The 19,641-nt window shown below is 49.2% G+C and overlaps 1 protein-coding gene across 1 annotated transcript in view; it reads left to right on the top strand.

Moving 5' to 3' along the window:
• Positions 1–19,052, top strand: part of C1H4orf54 (chromosome 1 C4orf54 homolog) — a 30,705-nt gene extending 11,653 nt beyond the window's left edge. The window contains exon 2 of the mRNA XM_075350899.1: positions 14,209–19,052. The gene's annotated coding sequence lies outside the window, so the exon portion shown is untranslated. The remainder of the gene's footprint in view (positions 1–14,208) is intronic.
• Positions 19,053–19,641: the final 589 nt, after the last annotated feature.

Here is a 19,641-nt window from a genome sequence, read left to right as displayed (position 1 = left end):
CCAGTTACCCGAGTGGGATCTGTCCTTCCCCTCCAGAGGGTAGCCACCGGTTCCGGTGGTGGCTGGGCCCCAGCTTGCTCCACTGCGGGCCCTCCCTCCAACCTGCCTCTCCAGAGGCGGTAATGGTTAGCTGCAACAAAACATTTTTATTTACATGCCACTAACGTTTGTGGTTGCCCTGCAAGTTCTCGGGCCTGTTCATAGGAGTTCCTATGCATAAACTGTGGATGGTCCCCACGGGGACAACGGTGCCGGCAACGGCCGGTTCAATCACGGTGCTGACAATCAGGTGAGACTTCGGTTATCATTTTCATTTTCTCATAAACTTTCAAACTTTTAAACACACACAGTTTGTCTCCCCCCGCCCTTTTAAAGAACGGTTTCCCTGTACCTAAGTGGGGGCCTACCTAGGTTGGGACGGGTGGACCTCCGGGGTCCGGTGTACGTGGGGCTAGGCAGTGGGGCAAAGGGAACGATCAGTTCCTCCTCCCTGCTATCGTGGGGGGCAGGCGGAGGCATAGGGGAGCTGAGTACAGGTTCATCCCTGGGCACTGGCACTGACTCACGGTTGACCACCTTCGTCACTTCTTCATCCACGGGTTGTGGGAACAGTATCACTGGAAGAATCACCGCGCCGTTCTGTGTAGGCCAGTCTGCTGGGAAGTCTCCCATCGCAGTGTGGATCACCTCTTTTGCCTTCTCTGCTGGTGGAGGAACCGGTACTTCAGCCGCCGCTCTTAAGGCTGGTGGGGACCTTTTCAGATGGTCCCGGGAAACCGTGGCCAAAGTGCCCCCTTGGTCACGACTGATTTGGTAGGCCTTCCCATCTTCCCATCCTGTGGGCTGTATGACGTACGGGGTTTGTTCCCATTGATCATCCAGCTTGTGTGTTCTCCTCTTCCGCTTCAGTACAACATCTCCAGGCTGAAAAGGGCCAGCAGACGCCTTTTGATTGAAGCGCTGCTCCTGCAGTTCCCGACTCCGACTCAAGTTTTTCTCAACATATTCTTGAATCTGCCGGTATTGTTCCCTCCGCCGAGTTTCCCATTCAGCTGTCGAAGGGAGTGCTTCTGGGGCCTCCAATCCCATTTCCAGGTCCACCGGCAGTCGGCCGGGTCAAGCCCTCATCAGATATGCTGGGGTGCACTTCGTTGAGCTGGACGGGATGTTGTTGTACATATCAACCAAGTCGGGTAGCTTCTCTGGCCACAGGTTCCGCTCTTCCAGCGGTAACGTCTTGAGGAGTCCCAGGACCAAGTGGTTCATCTTCTCACACATGCCATTGGTCTGGGCATGGTAAGGGGTGGTCCGGATCTTCTTGCAGCCGTACAACTGGCAGAACTCATGGAACACCTCTGCTTCAAAAGCCGGGTCTTGGTCAGTAAGCACTTTCTCTGGGTATCCATGTGGTCGTCAGAAATAAGCCTGGAACGCTCTAGCGGCAGTACGACCAGTTAGGTCCTTGACTGGGACAACCACCATGAACCTCGAATAGTGGTTTACTATGGTCAACGCGTAGGCGTACCCACTTCGGCTGGGGGTGAGCTTGACATGGTCCAGGGCGACCAGCTCCAGCGGCTGATGTGTAATGATCGGGCGTAGTGGCGCCTTCTGGCTGGCCTCGTCCTTCCTCCTCAGCGTGCAAGGACCGCACTCTCGGCACTAGGCCTCTACATACTCCCGCATCCCACTCCAATAGAACCGCTCTCTCAACAGCATCTCCAGATTCTTCCATCCGAAGTGTCCGGCACATCATGGTATGCTTGCAAAACAGTGGGCACATCAGCTTGGGGAATAACCAACTGGCGGATCTTCTCATGAGTCTTCGGGTTGATCAGCTCACGGTACAACTTCCCTTGATGTAGATACAGCCGGTTCCGTTCCTTCCACAAGCGTTGGGCTTCAGCTGGGGCGGCAGGGTCCATCCCAACAGCGCCTCGTTCCACCAGGGTCTTGACTAGGCGGACAGCGGGCGCCTGGTTTTGAGCTTCCTGCCACTCCTGACTGGGCAGTGGATCCAGGTTCACCCGTTGTTGGTGGACATGTACCTTCTCAGTTGGTGGCTGGTGAAATGCAGGCAACTCGATCTCTTCGAGGTCGTCATCCTCGCACCCTTCTTCTGACAAGTTGGGCATCCGAGAGAGTGCATCAGCATTAATGTTGACACGACCAGCCCTGTATTTGATTGTGAAGTCATAGTTGGCTAGCCTGGCCACCCACCGCTGCTCCAACGCGCCCAACTTGGCCGTGTCCAGGTGAGTCAACGGATTGTTATCCGTGAAAGCGGTGAATTTTGCTGCGGTCAAGTAGTGGCGGAACCGCTCGGTGATAGCCCATACCAGTGCCAGGAGCTCGAGCTTGAAGGAGCTGTAGTTCTCAGGGTTCCTTGCAGCTGTCCGGAGCTTTCGGCTAGCATAAGCAATCACTTTTTCCTTCCCGTCCTGGACCTGGGACAGGACTGCCCTCAATCCCACATTGCTGGCGTCTGTGTAGAGGATGAATGGGCAGCCGTAGTCAGGGTACGCTAGGACCTCTTCTCCGGTCAAGGCCGCTTTCAGCTGGCGGAAGGATTCCTCATGCCTTTCTTCCCACACCAGTGGGGCTCCGATGGGTCTACCACCTTTGGTCTGCCCCACGAGGAGATCTTGCATGGGGGCAGCCATCTTCGTGTACCCCTTGATAAAGCGTCGGTAGTACCCCACCAGACCCAGAAACTGCCTTACTTCCCTCACTGTGGTTGGTCTTGGCCAGCCTTGGATGGCAGTGATCTTCTCAGGGTCGGGGCCGACACCTTCTGCACTCACTACATGCCCCAGGTACTGCACCCTGGGTTTCAGCAGGTGACACTTAGAGGGCTTCAACTTCATCCCGTATTTGGCAAGGGACGCGAACACCTCGGCCAGGTGCTCCAGATGGGCTTCATACGTCTGGGAGTACACAATCACATCATCCAAGTATAACAGGACGGTCTCGAAGTTTAGATGTCCCAGACAGCACTCCATCAGCCGTTGGAAGGTTCCAGGGGCGTTGCACAGCCCGAACGGCATACTATTAAATTCACAGAGCCCCATTGGGGTGGTGAAGGCGGTTTTCTCCCGGTCCTCCGGTACCACTGCCACTTGCCAGTATCCACTGGTGAGGTCAAGGGTAGAGAAGTAATTTGCAGTTCTCAGTGCGGCCAAAGACTCTTCAATACGGGGCAGTGGATAAGCATCTTTATGCGTTATCTGGTTAATCTTCCGGTAGTCCACACACATCCGCATGGTGCCATCCTTCTTTTTGACCAGTACCAACGGGGCGGCCCAGGGACTACAGCTGTCCCGAATAACCCCTGCCTCTTTCATGTTCCTCAACATATCTTTGGCGCATTGGTAATGCGCAGGGGAAATAGGCCTGTACCTCTCTTTGATAGGGGGGTGCTCACCGGTGGGGATGTGGTGTTGGACCCCTTTGATCTGCCCAAAGTCTAATGGATGTTTGCTGAAAACTTGCTCATACTCCCGCACCACCCTGTATACCCCTTCTTTGTGATGTGTAGGGGTATCGTCAGTGCCCACGTGTAGCTGTTGGTGCCACTCATTTAACTCCCCTTGGGGCGGGTGAGTGCTGGTAGTAGGTGGGGAGACTGGGGGAGCTGCCTCGTGGATAGTGTGGGGATCCAGGGTGAGCAGCTTGGCAAGGGTGGCATACCGGGGAAGCCTGACTTCTCCCTCCCCACAGTTCAGCACCCTCACGGGCACTCTCCCCTTATTTACATCTACCACCCCTCGGGCGGCCATTACGGTGGGCCAGTGTTCGGAGGGCATGGGCTCTATCATGGCAGGGTAGTCACGCCCCTGAGGCCCTACTGCCGCTCTACACCAAATCATCATCTCACTCCTAGGGGGTACAATCAACGGAGCAGCATCCATCACTCTCACTCCACCAATCTCTCCTCCTGTTGAGTTTACATGCTGGCGGTACATCAAGGCTCGGATCTCACGCTGCACAGCTCTCTGTCGGCTCCCCGCCGCCGTGGCGGCCAGCTGTTGCAGTAGGGCCAACACATCACCCATACAGTGCTCCATCACATTGGTTCCTAGCACTATCTTCGGGTTATGGTCACTGGGTTCATTCATGATCACAATCATACCCTGGTGTTGCAGTTCAGCTTGGGTCAATGGGAGTCCATCAGCAGCAATCAGTGTTATACTAGTATCTGGGGGTGCCAGCTCGTCTGTCCCCCAATACCGCTGGTATAATGTGTATGGTATGGTGGTTACCTGTGATCCAGTGTCCAAGAGAGCCATCACCGGTATGACGTCCACAGCCACGGGGATGATGGGCCGGGCCCCGATATACCGGTCCCGCCAGTCTCGGGGGCCACGGGGTTCTACTCCTGAGGATTGGCCCGTGGCCCCAGGGGTTGCTCGTTTAACGGGCACTGTTGGAAGTAATGGCCAGGCTTGCTGCACTTGTAGCAGGTTGGAGGTCTGTTCCGTGAGTTGTTAGCACTTCTCCGCTGCATCCAGGGAACATCCTCAGGGCTGTCGGCGAGCTGTATCCTGGTTGGAGGCTGGGATCTGGTCAAAGGTTGGAGTGCAGCGAGAATCTTGGTGAGGTCTCCATCCATGCGGCGGACCTGGGCAGCCAGTTCTTCCATTGTGCCGCTTGGAGCTGTAGGTACTGGAGAGGCTGGTGGGGCAGGGGCCACCATGACGGGGGTCGTCTCAATTGGCCACGGGGCTGGCTCCGAGATTTCTGAAGCTGGGGGTTGCAGTGCTTTAATGGCCCGTTCCTTTAACACAGCAAAGTCCACATCAGGGTGTTCCAGGGCCCACAGCCGGAGCTGTTTGCGATCCTCAGAGGACCTCATCCCCTGCACAAATTGCTCAACTAACATCTTGTTGCTGTCCGCCTCATTGATAGTGTCTACCCGCTTTAGGGTGCGAAGGGCGGTTTGCAGACGTAAAGCGTAGTCCCGAATGCTATCCACAGACAGTTGCCGGCACTGGTAAAACTGCATCCTCAGCTCAGCTTCGGTACGGGTCTCAAAGGCAGTCTGTAGCTTCTCAAAGATGGTGGCTACAGAGAACCGGTCCCCCTCGGCCCAGGTCTCCGCTTCCTGCTCAGCCGCGCCAGTTAGCTGGCCCAGCACTACCGCTGCACGTTGCTTATCGGTCAGGGGGTACAATTCCAGAAGCGGGTTAAGCTTTTTCCGGAAGACCTGTAAAGCATCAGGTTTCCCGTCATACTGCGGTAGGCCCATTCCCATCCACGGGTGCCACTGTGGCTGCGACCACCGCTCCTCCAGCGGCTCCGTCGGGCGCAGACATCTTGTTTCCGTCCCCCTTAGCCTCTTTCCGGCCCCTCCTCTATCGGGGCGGGGTTTTGGCCTTCGCGCCTCCGCTACTCGAGAAGACGCTCGAGCGGGAACTCTTCGCGCCAAAGATAGCGACTTCTGAAATTTTCCGGCCGGACACCTCCGGCGGTCACAAGGCGCACCTCTACCCAACGGCAGAGCAGTAAGATCCTGTTCGTGACGCCAAGTTGTCGCGGGCGGAGGAGGGGACGCTGCGCTCTCCCACTGCTCGGGTCCGGCTGCCGCTGCTGCTGCGGCCTGCTGCTGCTCGGTGGCTCGAGCGATGGGCCGTATCCCGGGGACTCGAGCGGCGCTCCTCGCCCGTGAGTGAAAGGGGTTTGGTTTTTGGGATAGTTTATTGTCCGTGACGCCACCCACGGTTGTGGTGATTGTATGGACACCACCGCTGCTCTGTATGGGGATCCCGGGAGCGGTGACAGGGAGCAGCAAAGTTGTTGGTTCTCCCCTCCATGGGTAGGGGGTGGTCGTCCCGGGCCCAGTGATGAGTTGGGGGATGAGGGATGGCGGGGCCGGTGCAGGGCTTGGTGGGGTGCAGGGACGCGGGGGCAGCGCTGTGCCTCACGGCACTGTGGTACTCACTCAGCCTGAGATGGGGACACAGTTCTCAGTAAAACACATGGCTGGAAAGACGGTTCCCACGGACGGCTGCTGTTGCTTTTCCTCAGTAGTTGACGGTGACGGTCCCTTTTCCTGCACCTAAGTCTATGTTGGTAGAGATGGGTTCCCACCGGTAACCCGCTCCCCGGCTTCGATATGTGCCGGAGGAGCCCCTCTTTGCCCGCAGGCGCTGGCCCTGAGAAACTGGTGCCTTGGCGGTGGCGGTGTCTCTCTCTAACGGTTGGACTGTTGCCTTCAATCGGGACTTGGTTGTTGGGAGACCCAGAGGTCCCCTTCACTGACGGATTTGGCAAATTCACGGCGACTCCTAGCCTTGCCGGGATCCGAAAGGCCCCTGCCAATGGTGCTGGCTTCTCTTCGTATACCTCTCCGGTACCGCCGGGCCACCACCCGTCCACGGTCCTTTCGGCAACCTCCGATCAGCCTCTCCTGCAGACGGTCACCGCCGTCTGCTAACCTTGCTGTTCTCAGTCCGGGGCACACACCCGGACCAACTTCAGGCTTTCTCAACTGTCACTTTCTCTTCCACCTTTACTCCTCTCACTTGCTCTTGGGAGACCCGGAGGTCCCCTTCACTGACGGATTTGGCAAATTCACGGCGACTCCTAGCCTTGCCGGGATCCGAAAGGCCCCTGCCAATGGTGCTGGCTTCTCTTCGTATACCGCTCCGGTACCGCCGGGCCACCACCCGTCCACGGTCCTTTCGGCAACCTCCGATCAGCCTCTCCTGCAGACGGTCACCGCCGTCTGTTAACCTTGCTGTTCTCAGTCCGGGGCACACACCCGGACCAACTTCAGGCTTTCTCAACTGTCACTTTCTCTTTCACCTTTACTCCTCTCACTTGCTCCTCTACCACTTCACTCTTAACTCTGACTAGACTGATCTGCTTGGTTTTCCCGCCTCCAGGGCTGTGAACTCCTCGGTGGGCGGAGCCAACCGCCTGGCCCACCCCCTGGTGTGGACATCAGCCCCTGGAGGAAGGCAACAAGGATTTTTGTGTAGCTTTGGTGTACCTATCCGGGGTGTAGGGTGTGGTGGTGTCATGACCTGTGACCCCTGGCTTGCCCAGGGCGTCACACATATACTTGTGCGGAGGGACGGTGGGAGAAATATTGTAAGCTGGAGATAGGATGAAGATTGATTCAATACTGTGGTGAGTGTAAAGTGGGAACCCTTGGAATTATACAACTTATATTTGAGGAGGGCACAAGGTTTTAGTGTGCTTTCTGTGGGGAAGCGTTGTGTTAAGAGCGGAGAGACACTGAGCGTTCCAGCCACAACAGGAATGTGGATCCAGTGGACCATGGATCACAGGCTTACCCTGGAGGGACGTGACTAAACAGCTACCTTGTATTCTCTAGAGCAGGGGTGGGGAACCTCGGCCCGCAGGCTGTATGCAACCCCCGATGACTTTTTATGTGGCCCCCGGGTACATTCCCGGGGACTGCAGTACTCGGGCGGCAGCTGCGGTCTTGTCGGCTGCTGGCCCTTTTGAATCACCATGTGTGGCGCACATATCATTAGGTTCTCAGCCTGCTTGCCTGTGCCAGCCTGCTGAGGAAGTACTTTGTGGTCGGTGAAAGCGTGAGATGCGCTGCGCTCCCATCCCACAGAAGAAGAGGAATTATCAGGTTTACCGGACTCCCTTTTGAAGATGTCTCCCACTACTGTGAGCCTCCTGCCTCCCGCGGTGCACTGAGCCTCCTGCCTCTCACTCTGCAGTGAGTCTCCTGCCTCCCGAAGTGAAGTGAGCCTCCTACCTCCCGCGGTGATGTGAGCCTCCTACCTCTGGCGGTGCTGTGTGTGAGTCTTGCCTCCCACGGTGCTGTGTAACTCTTGCCTTCCGCGGTGCTGTGAGCCTCCTGCGGTGATGTGAGCCTGCTGCCTCCCACGGTGCTGTGTGACTCTTGCCTCCCGTGGTGCTGTGAGCCTCCTGCCTCCCGTGGTGCTGTGAGCCTCCTGCGATGATGTAAGCCTCCTGCCTCCCATGGTGCGGTGTGAGTCTTGCCTCCTGCGGTGCTGTGAGCCTCCTGCCTCCCACACTGCTGTGAGCCTTCTGCCTCCCGCGGTACTGTGAGCTTCCTGCCTCCCACGGTGCTGTGAGCCTCCTGCGGTGCTGTGAGCCTCCTGACTTCCACAGTGCTGTGAGCCTCCTACGGTGCTGTGAGTCCTCCACCCAGACTGTGTACCCACCCAGTACTGTGAACACCCACCAGTGCTGTGTTCCCTTCCCCCCCAGTGCTATTTGCCACCCCCCAGTGCTGTCTGTGCCCCCTTGGTGATGTCTGTGCTCCCTTAGTCCTGTCCATGTCCCCCAGTCCTGTTCGTGCTACCGCCAGTGCTGTCCATGCCTGTCAGTACTGTCTGAGCCCCAACCCCTCCTGTGATGTGTATATGTCCCCAGCTTCTCCTGTGATGTATATATGCCCCCAACCCCTCTTGGGATATATATATATATGCCACCGCCCCTCCTGTGATGTATGTGCATCCAGTGTTTCCTGTGTGATTTATATGATTTACCAATCTGTTGGCTACGCTCCAGACCGAGACAAACCTGGGAAAACAGTTGTAAGAAGTAATATGATCAATATCGCCGAACATCACAGCTGTACCAAAGAGAAGCAGCTCCAGCCACCACAATAGGGGTGTTGTGGTGAGTTAATTAATTGTTTGACAAAATATATTAGGGTCATTTTCAAGCTGATAATTTGGTGCGGCCCCCGAAGGTTGGTAGAAATTTCCAAATGGCCCCGGCAGAAAAAAGGTTCCCCACCCCTTCTCTAGAGACTCTGGTGTTACTTAGTAGTTACATAGTTACATAGGTTGAAAAAAGACCTAAGTCCATCTAGTTCAACCTTCCTCCACCAATTCTACATTTTATCCCTAAGTCACTTATAACCAACAATGTTGTGTGTACTGAGGAAATCATCCAGCCCTTTTTTAAATGCTGTTATAGTGTCTGCCATTACTACCTCTTGTCAAGGAATTGATGGAGCTGTGGAGAGAAAGCGCAATAGGGTCTTACCCCAATACACACAGGGTAAACACAAGTGAGGTCACTCACCAAGTCGAGTTGTGAAAGTTGTACAGGCATGAAAAATAGGCCACGGCAGCAGCAACCCACAGGCTGATTGCAGAGAGTAGTAGAGAATGGGTTAATTTCACATCGCGCCAATGACCACTAGTAAAGCGACATTGATCTTATCATCTTTACCAGTGGTCATTGGCGCGGTGTGAAATTAACCCATTCTCTACTACTCATTACTGCCTCTTGTGGTAGGGCATTCCACAGTCTGACTGCTCTAACTGTAAAGAACCGTTTCCTATTTAGCTGCCAGATTCGCTTTTCTTCCACTCGCAGTGAGTGTCCCCTGGTCCTTAGTACTGTCTTTGGAAGAAATAAGTCATGTGTCAGTCCTTTATATTGACCACACATGTATTTATACATATAAATGAGATCTCCTCTGAGACGTCTTTTTTCTAAGCTAAACATATCTAACTTTTTCAACCTGTCATCATATGTGAGGCCTTCCATTCCTTGTAGTAGTTTAGTTAGCCGCCTTTGAACTGATGCTAACTACTGTATGTCCTTCTTAAAATGCGGAGCCCAAAACTGGATCCCATATTCCAGATGTGGCCTTATAAGTGATTTATAGTGGGGTAACAATACATTGGGATCCCGGGATCTAGTCTCTCTTTTTATACACCCTAGAATCTTGTTTGCTATAGCAGCTGCTGCCTGACATTGAATACAGCTGCTCAGCTTATTTGTAACTTATTTGGTGGGGAGGTTAGGTTTGTGCTGCAGATAACTGCCAGGTACCCCTCCAAGGCAGTCCCTGGATCTGCAGTAACTGACACTAACAGTACCAGGCGAGGAGGAGTCTCAGCCAACCCGGAACAGGATCAGGATAATTGGCAGAGTTACAGATTCAGGCAGAAACGCAGATACTGGAAAACAGGCAGGTACCGGAATACTGGAACAAATTCAAGAACAGATATGGAAACACAGGCTAACATTGGGACACAGGAACAGATACAAACACTCAGGCTGGTACTGGGACACCGGACCGGGTACAGGAACACAGACTGGTACCGGGACAAAGGAACACAGATAAAGAAACACAGGCAGAGAGTGGAACAGAGGAATGGATACAGGAACAAAGGCTGGTACTGGGGCACAAAAACTGATACAGGAATGCAGGTTGACATCGGGACACAGGGAATGGATACAGAAACATAGGCTGATACCAGTACACAGGAATGGATACAGGAACTCAGGCTGGTACTGGCACACTGGAACGGATACAGGAACTGAGGCTGGTACAGGGAAACAGGAACACATACAGAAACACAGGCATGGACCTGGATACTTGAACAGGTTCAGGTACTCATACAGGTTGAGGTTCGGGTATAGGTTCAGGACAGGAGCCAGGGACCAGAAAACAAGCCCCTAGCCACAAGGCATACTGGCTACAGGTGACAAACATTGCATAGGCCCCTCCCAATATAGAATAGTGCCTTAAATACCTGGTACATTCCAGCGATAGGCTGGGAACACATCAGGAGTGCGCACTGCTCCTTTAAGAAGCAGGGTGCGTGTGCGTCCTAAACGTGCAGTCAGGAAACCCATATGGCGTGCGTAGGCCTTGGAAGCCATGGCGAGCACAGAAGCTGATCGGAGGGACAGCTGAGGAGAGAGGAGCAGTGAGTATGTTGGCCTCACTGCTGGTTAGTGCAGGGAGCACCGACGTTATACTTTGGCTGTCATCATACCTGTAATGATTGGCTCTGAGTGTCACTTCTAGGGAGAGGGATGGTTGTGGTTTGCGACTTTCCCTCAGAGTTGAATGTGGCTCTAAACTTAAGAAAGTTTTGGAACTTTTGCTCTAGATCAGTGTTTCTCAACTCCAGTCCTCAAGAGTCAAGACCCACCAACACATCATGTTTTCAGGTTTTCCTCAATCAGGTTTTCAGAATTTTCTTAATGTTGCACAGGTGATGGAATTATTCCCTGTCTAGGAAAACCTGAAAACATGATCTGTTGGTGGGTCTTGAGGACTGGAGTTGAGAAACACTGCTCTAGATTGTATTTTAATGTATTTACACCATGTTCCAAATTATTATGCAAATGATATTTTTTCTGACTTTCCTAAATGGTCGGTGCAAATGACAGTCAGTCTAATAAAAGTCATCACCCGTTAGAGTATACATCGAATTTTATTGAAGAAACCTCCCAATGATAACAGTATAATCTTCAAAATTAAAAAACCCTCAAAATGCACACTTCCAAATTATTAGGCACAGTAGAGTTTCTAAATATTTTATATGTTTTAAAGAACTGAAAATGCTCATTTGTAGAATTTGCAGCATTAGGAGGTCACATTCACTGAAATAAAAAGCTTTTTAAATCCAAAACATCAAGTTACATGTTAACATAGGAAACTTTCTTTGATATCACCTACACAATTCTTGCATCTATTGAACTTGTGAGTTTTTGGAGAGTTTCTGCTTGAATTTCTTTGCATGATGTCAGAATAGCCTCACAGAGCTGATGTTTTGATGTGAACCGCTTCCCACCCTCATAGATCTTTTGCTTGATAATACTCCAAAGGTTCTCTATAGGGTTGAGGTCAGGGGAAGATGGTGGCCACACCATGAGCTTATCTCCTTTTATGCCCATAGCAGCCAATGACACAGAGGTATTCTTTGCAGCATGAGATGGTGCATTGTCATGCATGAAGATGATTGTGCTCCTAAAGGCACGTTTCTGCTTTTTGTACCATGGAAGAAAGTTGTCAGTCAGAAACTCTATATACTTTGCAGAGGTCATTTTCACACCTTCAGGAACCCTATAGGGGCCTACCAGATGTCTCCCTATGATTCCGGCCCAAAACATGACTCCACCTCCTTGCTGATGTCGCAGCCTTGTTGGGACATGGTGGCCGTCCACCAACCATCCACTACTCCATCCATCTGGACCATCCAGGGTTGCTCGACACTCATCAGTAAACAAAGCTGTTGGAAAATTAGTCTTCATGTATGTCTGGGCCCATTGCAACCGTTTCTGCTTGTGAGCACTGGTTAGGGGTGGCCGAATAGTAGGTTTATGCACCACAGCAAGACTTTGAAGGATCCTACACCTTGAGGATCGAGGGACTCCAGAGGCGCCAGCAGCTTCAAATATCTGTTTGCTGGTTTGTAATGTCTGTTTAGCAGCTGCTCTCTTAATCCGATGAACTTGCCTGGCAGAAACCGTCCTCATTCTGCCTTTATCAGCATGAACATGTATGTGCTCAGAATCAGCCACAAATCTCATCACAGTACGATGATCACACTTAAGTTTTCATAAAATATTTAATATTTTCATCCCTTGTCCAAGGCATTGCACGATTTGATGCTTTTCGGCAGCATAGAGATCCTTTTTCTTTCCCATGCTACTTGAAAACTGTGGCCTGCTTAATACTGAGGAACATCCAGTTTTCCTTTTATTGGGCTCACCTGGCAAACTAATTATCACAGGTATCTGAGATTGATTTCAGTGATCCAAAGAACCCTGAGACACAATACCATTAATGAGTTTCATTGAAAAAAAAAAATTAATCACTATGACACTTAAATCCAATTTACATAATAATTTGGAACATGGTGTATGTTTTTATGAATGTATGTATCCTTTTACCTGTTAACAATCCCAAAAACTCCCCTACTCTAGTGTGAACGTAAGGATTCATTTTATCTTCTGACTTGACATTAGAGGTTTTCCAATACAACCTAGAGGAACTCGACAGTGATGTAGAATTTTTCTATTTGAAAGCAATCCAAAACTTCATGCACAGTGACCTTTCTGTTTGACATCCCAGATGAACTGCAGAAAATAGAGTTGAGTAGCAGCAGTAGAAATGTGTAGAAGTGCTGCAGTGGTGCATCTTCTGTCACTAATAGGCTATGTGCGCACGTGTGTGCATTCTGCACCGCAGCGTTTAAGTCACTGCATGTGTGTTTCAGAACGCAGCTGGAAAGCTGCGTTCTGAAAGTTTGCTGACTGCAGAATTCATGCAGAATTCGTGCATTCTGGATGCTGCCTCTCCCATAGACAGAGCAGAGAAAGCATCCAGAACGCACAAAAGAAGTGACATGTTGCTTTTTAGAACGCAACGTTTTGGCAGCATGCAAAACACTGTGTTCTAAACCGCAACATGCGGATGGAATTTGCACAATCTTTATAGATTGTGCTCGGGACGCAGGACGCATTCTTTTACGCTGCGGCGCAGAACGCAGCGTAAAAGCATGATAACACGCAACGTGCGCACATACCTATAGAAGGCTTTCCATCAGAGATCATTAGACTGATGGTCTACAAACCTTCACTGAGCTTTATGTATTAAGCCCGCTTTACACGCTGCAATGTATCTTACAATGTGTCGGCGGGGTCACGTCGTAAGTGACGCACATCCGGCATTGTAAGTTACATGCAGTGTGTGACAGGTACGTGCGATTGAACGGTAAAACGTTCATCGCACGCACATCGTTCTTTTCTCTAGAATTGAACGTCAGGTTGTTCAACGTTCCCGGGGTAGCACACATCGCAGTGTGTGACACCCCGGGAACGATGAACAGATCTTACCTGTGTCCTGCGGCTCCCGGCCCACAATGCGGAAGGAAGGAGGTGGGCGGGATGTTTACGTCCCGCTCAGCTCCGCCCCTACGCTTCTATTGGCCGGCTGCCGCGTGACGTCGATGTGACGCCGAACGTCCCTCCCACTCCAGGAAGTGGACGTTCGCTGCCCACATCAAGGTCGTATGGACAGCTAAGTACGTGTGACGGGGGTTAATCGTTTGTGTGGCACGTTCAACAAATTGAACGTGCTGCACATACGATGGGGGCGTTGCAAATCGCATACGATATCGTATGCAAAATTGCAACGTGTAAAGCAGGCTTAACCCTATGTCATAAAATGATAACATATTGCTGAGATATTCCATCACTTTATAATCAATGATGGTCTAAATTCTTGGACCCCCACTATCCTGATTATGAAAGGAGCGCAGTGCTCGTGTAATGCTGGGTCCTGCCGGCCACCTGGCAGGGATCTAAGCTGGCTACTGCTTCTCTTGCCCAACTAAACTGTTTTCAGGTCTGATGCAAGTAGATATGATGATGAGTGTGAATATCTTGATCTATACTATTGTTTGTCTCACGTTACATTTCCATATCTCCATACAGTGAATTTGTCTGCTGATTCGGACCAAGTTCCACATGACGTTGCAGGCTGTGGGACTTGCACAAAGTTTGCTGGGCCCTAGGGAAGCCTACAAGATAACGGAAGCCTTCAAGATAATGGAAGCCTACAAGAAAAGCTTTGCACAATACTGTGAAACAAAGCAAGGAGTCACTGATATACAACACAAGGTGGAAAAAGACAAATCACAGCTGATGATTGTGTGCACTTGGGTTTGTAGATAGCATAGTTAGCCAAGGTTAGGTTTCTATTGGAACCCTGAGGTGGTTTTCTAATGAGTATACCTTTTCATAAGCTCGTATGTGTATTTCTTTTTTTCTCAATGTTTCCTTGGTGTATGGATTTTTATTACAGAAAAATATGGATCTGTTCTGGGAGCTTAGTTTGCAATGGCATTAATGCTTTGAATGTATTACTGTCCTTATGTGCTTTCCGGTATTAGAAACAGTCGAAGGCCACGTTCACTCGTTCAGTATTTGGTAAGTTTTTTACCTCAGTATTTGGTAATTTTTTTACCTCAGTATTTGAAAGCCAAAACTAAGAATGTGACCATCAGAGGAAAAGTATAATAGAAACATGCTCTAATTCTGGATTTATTACTCTCAAATACTGAGGTAAAAAACTCACCAAATACTCAACATGTGAATGTGGCCTAAGTCTGTTTGGTATTTGTACAGAAATTAGTAGATAGGCTGCCATGTATAGGATTTCGTATTGCAGCTATCGTGGCTTTTCTATGCTACAGGCAGGTACCTCATTCATTTATTAATATTACCGCCATAAACTTGAAGACTCACCTCTGTCTCCAGCGAGTCACTGTCACATGGGTAATATCTTAAACCTTACTGTATTTTAATTTACATACAAGCTGACTGTACATCGACAAATATATAAACATTGCTCTAAAAGCTTTGCCAAGCAAATAGGGTCTAAACAACCGTACAGCTCACTATATGGCCAGATAGGATGAAATCTTCCAGGAGTATATCTCTACCAAACCTTTTTCCTAAAGCGGGCTTTACACGCTACGATATATCTAACGAGATGTCGGCGGGGTCACGTCGTAAGTGACGCACATCCGGCATCGTTAGTGATATCGTAGCGTGTGACAGCTATGAACAAGCTGAAATACTCACCTTCTCGTTCATCGTTGACACGTCGTTCATTTTCTAAAAATCGAACGTCCGGTTGTTCAATGTTCCCGAGGCAGCACACATCGCTCCGTGTGACACCCCGGGAACGATGAACACCGCTTACCTGCGTCCCGCCGGCAATGCTGAAGGAAGGAGGTGGACGGGATGTTTATGTCCCGCTCATCTCCGCCCCTCCGCTTCTATTGGCCGGCCGCTGTGTGACGTCGCTGTGATGCTGAACGTCCCTCCCCCTTCAGGAAGTGGATGTTCGCCGCCCACAGCGAGGTCGTTTGGAAGGTAAGTACGTGTGACGGGGGGTTACAGCATTGTGCAACACGGGCAACAAATTGCCCGTGCCGCACAAACGATGGGGGCGGGTGCGATTGCAAATGCGATTGCACGACAGATTGAAACGTGTAAAGCAGGCTTTAGAAAACTATACCGGCAGACATATGCAGATCATTTTTGCCACCCTAAAAAAAATCTATCACAAAATTTAATGATATAAACTGCATACATGACTGAATAGAATTGATGAGACCGGTGTATATATTTTTAAAATCCACAATATAATGGCTATAAAATTCTTTTTAAAGGATTATTCACCTAATATTAAAAAGTGTTTTATGTGTCATAAAAAACTCATTATAATAGGAGGATTATATAGCCAATCTGACATGGATTTTCAAAGTACATAAGCCTCATTAGGTCTAATAGAACTGTTTAAGGTTAAGTCCACATGTCCTGTAGTCATCTGTTAAGGCCCCGTCACACTAAGCAACATCGCTATCAACATCGCTGCTAACGAACAACTTTTGTGACGTAGCAGCGATGTTGCTAGTGATGTCGCTGTGTGTGACATCCAGCAACAACCTGGCCCCTGCTGTGAGGTCGTTGGTTGTTGCTGAATGTCCTGGGCCATTTTTTAGTTGTTGCTGTCCCGCTGTGAAGCACAGATCGCTGTGTGTGACAGCGAGACAGCAACAACTAAATGTGCAGGCAGCAGGAGCCGGCTTCTGCGGAGGCTGGTAACCACAGTAAACATCGGGTAACCAAGAAGCCCTGTCCTTGGTTACCCGATATTTACCTTTGTTACCAGCCTCCGCCGCTCTCACTGTCAGTGCCGGCTCCTGCTCTGTGCACATTTAGCTGCAGTACACATCGGGTAATTAACCCGATGTGTGCTGTAACTAGGAGAGCAAGGAGCCAGCGCTAAGCGGTGTGCGCTGCTCCCTGCTCTGTGCAGCTGCACCCTCTACTCTATACCCTATATATGTACCCTGTGCAGCTGCACCCGGTGTGCGCTACTCCCTGCTCTGTGCACATTTAGCTGCAGCACACATCGGGTAATTAACCCGATGTGTGCTGTAACTAGGAGAGCAGGGAGCCAGCGCTCAGTGTGCGCTGCTCCCTGCTCTCTGCACGTGTAGCTGCGTGCGCTGGTAACCAAGGTAAATACCGGGTTGGTTTCCCGATATTTACCTTAGTTACCAAGCGCAGCATCTTCCACGTGGCGCTGGGGGCTGGTCACTGGTTGCTGTTGAGCACACCAGCAACTCGTGTAGCGACGCTCCAGCGATCCCTGCCAGGTCAGGTTGCTGGTGGGATCGCTGGAGCGTCGCAGTGTGACATCTCACCAGCAACCTCCTAGCAACTTACCAGCGATCCCTATCGTTGTTGGGATCGCTGGTAAGTTGTTTAGTGTGACTGGACCTTTAGAATGGATCCATTGGGAAACTGATTTCTGCCGATACCTTTTTTTAACATGGGAGTCTACGGACAACGGATCAGTTAACGGATTGTTATTTAGCCATCTATTGTACTTGCATTTGTAATGGATCCTTTGTTTTCTTAGTGTATCCGTTACAAATGAACTACAAATGAACTATAAATAGCAATCTGTTAACGGATCCATTGTCCAAAGACTTCACATGTTAAAAAATGGATCTGGCTGACATCCGTTATTTAACAACGGACAAAAACGTTGTGTTTGCACAATCTCTAACGGATCTGTGAAAACGGATGATTTACAGGACATGTGAACTTAGCCTAATAATATATGGAGTGCCTCACATAAAAGTAAAAAAATATATACTTCCCGCACTGACACTGTTCTTGCCATGTCTACACTGCTATTCCTGGTGGGTCATAAGACATTGATGTGTCACTTGTCTGGCTTAAGAATTTCTGGCCTAACTAGGGGCAACATAAAATGCTGACGGGCTATCAGTTTACAATAAATGATATTTTACTGTGTAACACTGCGGCCTTTCAGAGAATAAATAGATTTCAATAGAGCTGGGTACAGGGAGAATTCTTCATCAAAAGACTTCTCTGTCTTCTCACCTTCCGACTTGATTGATTGACCTCTTCTATGGCCACTGGATGGCTCACCCCTGGCTTCTGCTTGGCTCACGGGTCTGTTCCTTCGCATATTCAAGTGGCCTTATTAGTTCAGAGTGAGATATGACCAAGCACTACAATAGAAATTCAGATTCTGATGCAAATTATATAAAATCTGTTTGGTGGTGCGTGGACCCACCTTTTCCAACAAGCTCCATCCATTTTTTTTTTATAAATGCATGCATCACAGGAAGGAAAAAGGTAGACATTTTTTGAGCAAAACAGATTGCACCAAAATTTGTAAATTTTACAGCCAAGAAACTAATCCACGGCTAATGAATCTGGGTCAAAGCATTTTCCTGCAATTCCTCAGTGTTCACAATGTACTGCCTGCAGCATAGATAGTCTGCTCAACTGCTCTTGCTATGAGCTATACATCTGAGGCTCTAGAATATCGGGTAATAACTTTGTGGATTTTCACGGCATTTATGCTGATTTCTGTGTATTGGAATACTATTTCTAAGGTGTATGAAGAATTTACCATGGAATTGATACAGCAAAGACTGTATTCAGCCTTATTAAACTGCTGGGCAGTGCAGAACATGACGTCTTCAATACTTTTTATTTTTTACATCAGAGTAACATCTTTTTTTATATATTTTATGCAATGGGTGCTTAATGGAAATCTTGTTTTACACTGTACCATATGTATAGAGAGTCTCTTAGGAAAGGTCTTTTTTCACATTTGGCTTACCATTTGCCATTTTCGTTCAGTACTCCTTATGGAGGGGTCTCTGTGATGTGCAGCCTAGAAGATGAAATCTAATAACTGTCTGAAGGGTATGTTTTGGGAAGATGATAATGCCGAGTATGGGAGTAAAGAGCAATCATCTCACAGGTATTTAGGGTTTTTGTTTGTTTTTTTAGCTATAGGCTATATTTGAATAAATCACCTTTTCTGCATAAACCTAAACTCACTTTTGAAATACCATTTTTGCAGTATGGTTTTATAAAAAATGTGGGACTATTTACCTTCTACAGCCCTTAAGTATCACAGACTGCAGATTAATTTAGGAGTTAAAGGGGTATTGCGATCTCCAGGATCCTATCCCAATATGTAGTAGGTGTGATAATAATAATAGCAAATTCCTCTGACTAGAAATGTTGTATAGTTTTCCTGATATAGCCATGTCTCTTACCCCATGTGCAGTGCATTGCAGCCTAGGTATCCATTGTTATGACCAATCATATGGTGACAGTTCATTGGTTGCTTGTGGTCATCACCATGGATACCTTCGCTGCAATGCTCTGCACATAAGGTAGAGACATGACTATATCAAGAGAACTATACTACATTTTAAATTTGAGGTATTTGCTATTATTATTACACCTACTACATATAAGGATAGGAAATTGGAGATCGGAATACCCCTTTAAGTCGTCAGTGAGTTCCTCTGATGGTTTATATTATAACCTCTTTCTGAGCAATCTTCCAAGTTTAATTCAAAACAGTTAAAGCATCCATACACATTAATCAGCCAAATCTGCTAATATCGTTAGGATTAGCAGTCTAAAGTGACTCTCCCCCAACAGATGAAGTTAAGGGAGACAAGGATCCAGTCTATTGAACTTCCAACAGCCGATCCTTCTGTTCTCTGTTCGATAATACAAGGCCTGAGGAGTGTGGTGGTGGCTCCCTTCATAGAGAACACAGGCACGTTTGGCCAAACGTAGAGTTTTCATATATAGGGAAGTTGGAAGAGATAATTGTCAACCGAGCAATCATTCAGCCAAAAGCTATGTTACTTATATAAGGTCGTAAATGGTGATCTTTGAATTGGTCTGTTTAGCTGAAGAACAGTAGAAAGAAAAGGGTTACAGGCCCTACTATCAGGTAAGCTCTCTGAAAGTATCTCTGATGCATTATACTGCAGTTTGCAA

Source organism: Anomaloglossus baeobatrachus, chromosome 1 (assembly GCF_048569485.1).
Source record: "Anomaloglossus baeobatrachus isolate aAnoBae1 chromosome 1, aAnoBae1.hap1, whole genome shotgun sequence".
Classification (NCBI taxonomy): domain Eukaryota; kingdom Metazoa; phylum Chordata; class Amphibia; order Anura; family Aromobatidae; genus Anomaloglossus; species Anomaloglossus baeobatrachus.
The sequence above is the reverse complement of the archived record's forward strand: the minus strand, read 5'-3'. Positions and strand labels throughout refer to the sequence as shown.